The sequence below is a fragment of the Gavialis gangeticus genome, unplaced genomic scaffold (assembly GCF_001723915.1).
Source record: "Gavialis gangeticus isolate Ggan-Ray unplaced genomic scaffold, GavGan_comp1, whole genome shotgun sequence".
NCBI classification, from domain to species: Eukaryota; Metazoa; Chordata; order Crocodylia; family Gavialidae; genus Gavialis; species Gavialis gangeticus.
This window is the reverse complement of record NW_017729004.1, coordinates 5,056,184-5,059,870: the sequence shown is the minus strand read 5'-3', so window position 1 is coordinate 5,059,870 and position 3,687 is coordinate 5,056,184.

Genomic DNA, 3,687 nt, shown 5'->3' with positions numbered 1-3,687 from the left:
CCTTGCCTCACTGCAAATGCTTGATGAGACGTGGCAGTAACGGCCTGCTGTTACGTGGCGTCCTTCCCCTTGACTCATCCCACTGTTTTGCATAAGCTTCAATGACCCTGCGCTCAGAAGAAAGCCGCGGCTACTTTTAGCATCAGGACACGTTGCCGGACTCTTGGGGTGGATGGTGAAGTTGCAAGCACTTGCTGAGCAGATGGTCCCGTATACAGGCGGATCCATCTCCTTCCCTGCCCCAGAGTATACTGTCCTTCCTCTTCAGTGCATCTCCTACATGCCATAGTAGGAGGGGAAGCTGCAAAGTGGGATAACTTTTTAAGATCTGTCCTGGGGACCAGGCTAACCGTGTGCTGGTACATCAGTGGTTTATCCTGCCAGAGCAGGGAGCACCGGCCCTCTCCCTCGCGTTGCCATGAGTGGTCCTGAAGGCATGGATGCTGGTACTCTCTGGAGATGCTCAGTCTCTTTCTCTGTAACCTCCCAGCATCTCCCAGTATAATAAGGCCGAGAGCAAGGACACTGCCTCTCTCTCCATTCCCAGTTGCCAGAGCTACCATAAAAACACACTAATTGCCTTGTCCTATTGCTTCTCCATGCAGATAATTTCTGGACCTAGTCACTGGATGGTAGTGCGATCCCACTGGATGGAAGAAGCCTCTTAAAAGTGACCCCCCGCCCCCTGTAATTACAGAAGCCCTCGAACTTGTATACTAGGGGCTATGGGGCAGGCAAAAACACAGGCCAGAGCCTGTTAGCTTTCCAAATCCCCTGGGCTCTTCACTCCTCCCCTGGAGTGAAATGCAACAGCTGTTTTAAGAAAAACGCCAAGCTAGGATGGCAAGTGAAGAATACCATATCCGGTTGAAACTGCAGCTGGGATTTTACGTAGGCAGAATGTAATTACCCACGTTGGCCTCTGGCCAGGCCTGCAGGTTTAACACCCTCTATTCTGATTTTTAAGACGTGTCCTGGGAGCTCTTATGAGCCCAGCGATCGTAAACATCAATCCTCCGATGGACCAAATGTGTGGTCCTGCAATCCAAGCCATGGCTGTGACCAAAAGAAGCAGGAGAGGGAATGTGGATTTCCTTTCTCCCCCTTCAATGGGGATATCGTGGGAGAAAGTGGTGCGATGCAATGGGCCTGAGCATTAATGAGTGGTCTGAGAGCAGGGGATGCCAAAGAAGCAGTTACTCGCTTCAGTGTTGGCTTCCCGAGTTGGGCATGGGGAACCCCACAAGTCACTGGCACGCGGGTCTTGTTTGCATGTATGCGCGTGCAGTACGACTTGCCATTGCTTCCTAAAGCACAGACGTCTGCTTTCAGGGCTGGGTGAGTGAAACTGCGCGTGCAAATCTGCAGTTGGCTGCTTAATTCCTGGGAGGGCGTCAGGCCCTGTGCGTTTCCGTTGTGCCTTGCATCCTTATGACAGAGGTCTCTACGGTAAAATCAGGAGACTGTTCTGCAAGACCTGTGGGAACCAGGTGGTGGCAAGGAAGTTTGAATAACTGCTCCCTGCCTCAGTTTCCCTTCTGTAAAATGGGACTTTGTCCACAAGCGCTTGTGTTAAGATGGCTCAACTTTCACTGAACTTCCTCAGTGCCTTACAAAGCCCGTCCTGTCTCCTTGTGACCATAACGCAGAGTTGCTTGCTTGCCGTAAGGATTTCTAGTGTCTGACTTGGCAGGTACTTTTATTTCCTCCCCTTCCTTTTTCCCACAACTTGGGGAACTTTAACTCTTTGGGACTCTGGCTTCCGGGTGAAGGGCCAAGTCAATAATTAACTTGCGTTTTGGGAGCTGCAAACCACAATAAAAGGGAGTCCAGCCCCACAAGCCCAATGTGGGCTCATGTGTGTTTAATTATTAAAGGACTCGTGCTTTATCGTAGAGGCACTGAGCGTTGCCTTCAAGGCTTATTCAGCAGCAGGTAATTGAATTAGCCTTCAGGTGGGGGAGGGAGGTATTGCTTGTGGACCAAGAAAAGACGGATGCTTTGCTGGCCGGCGTGTTTCTCTTACCAAGCCGTCTCGCACGGTTCCCATCCCCTCTCTTTTCTAGTCCGTTGCTAGCTCAGGAGGATGTTCGACGCTGGAGGAACCAGCCTCAGTGAAATCCAGGTTCAGATGATGCTCGGTCCTCAGAAAGGAGGTCTTCGAGGAACGAGCCCGTGGCAGGCAGTAGGGTCCTTAGAGTCGTTCACGATTTCCTTGTACAAATAGGATCCTGCGATGCTTGGCTGTATCCATCCCATCCATATGTAGCAGCTGGACCAGAGCAAGCGTCATTTTGAGGCGGAAACCTGCTAGGTAAAATGCCCTGGGTGCATGGTTTTTCTCCAGCCTTAACCTTTCGCCAACACAGGCAGTTGGCGCTATTGCCGCAGTGCAGAAGGGGCAGCTCGCTGCTCCTAGATGGAGATGACCTCGTCGGCTCTCAAGGCTTGGAGGTTCCTTTCCAAAACCTATTGAAGCCGGTGGAAACGCTTTCATTCGGTTCAGGTGCCCGTAGATCAGAAACCGGCTGTTCTCAGTAGGTCGCTTGTGCTCGGTTCGGAGGGGCGCGGTATCGACCTTCTGCAGTGAGTCTTGGGTAGAGGAAGAGTAAGAACGACGCCCGACTTGGTGGGAGAACAAGCCCTGATGGCTCTACTTCTTGCTGTGGTTGTAAGAAATATATGGGGGTGTGAACACAATGGTTTTGGGCTGGGGGAGAGTGGGGATTTGAACCCTCCCTGAAGTATCTGGGATGTCTTTAATCTTTCAAGAGTCAAACTTTTCAGATTGAAAGCCAGGCCCGATACCTGTGAGACTTGCCACGTGTCTTTGCCTCTGTTGCCTTTCACAATTCTTCGTGAGGACTTCTGAAAAGACCGAAATACTGAGCGTCTTGCAGTCCTGCCGGCGATCAGCGGGTTTGTAGATGCATTGTTTCATCCTGATCGGTCCAGGCGCCTCCGTTGGAAAAGTTGCTTAGCTCAAACAGAAGCTCAGCCTGCAAAGTGGAGGAGGGGGAGAAAGTTCAAAAGATGTGTGCCGTCTCGGTCAAAAACGGCATTCGTCTGGGAGGCCGAGGAGGATAAAACCCATTGTTTTTGGGGTGAAAGGAGTTAATTGTTTAGTAAGTTGTTTTTTTTTTTTTTCTCTTGGTTTTATCTCTTTTCTTCTGGTATTTTTGCAAGTAGACTTGGTGTTGGATTCCCTCTAAAATCCTGGCCATAACTGCTAATGAGCCTTATCTCTTCAGATACTGTAATAAAATACACTGGTGAAGCGTATCAACACTGTAAGCTTTACACTGTATTGTAATAGCGCAGTGCAAACACATGTCTGGAACAGGGAGTATTTCATGGCTTTGCATAGATAAACACGTTGGTTAAACTTAAAGGATTTGCTTTTGCTGATAGAAAAATCAGGATTTTATTTTTAATACAGCTGCTGCAAACCACTTGGTTGAAAATGGTGAGAACAACGTTCACGTTTTTGTTGTGTGGTTTTCATTTTTGCTTCCAATATTAAATTCTTCTTCCAGAAAACTGAAGGGTGGGGGTGGGCAGGGACCTCATCTATATATCTATAGATATATAGAGATATAATTATATTTATCAATTGATTGATCAAGATACACATATATATATTAGCATTGTTTCATTTTAATCATGGAAAAATGTGGATTTTGTGTT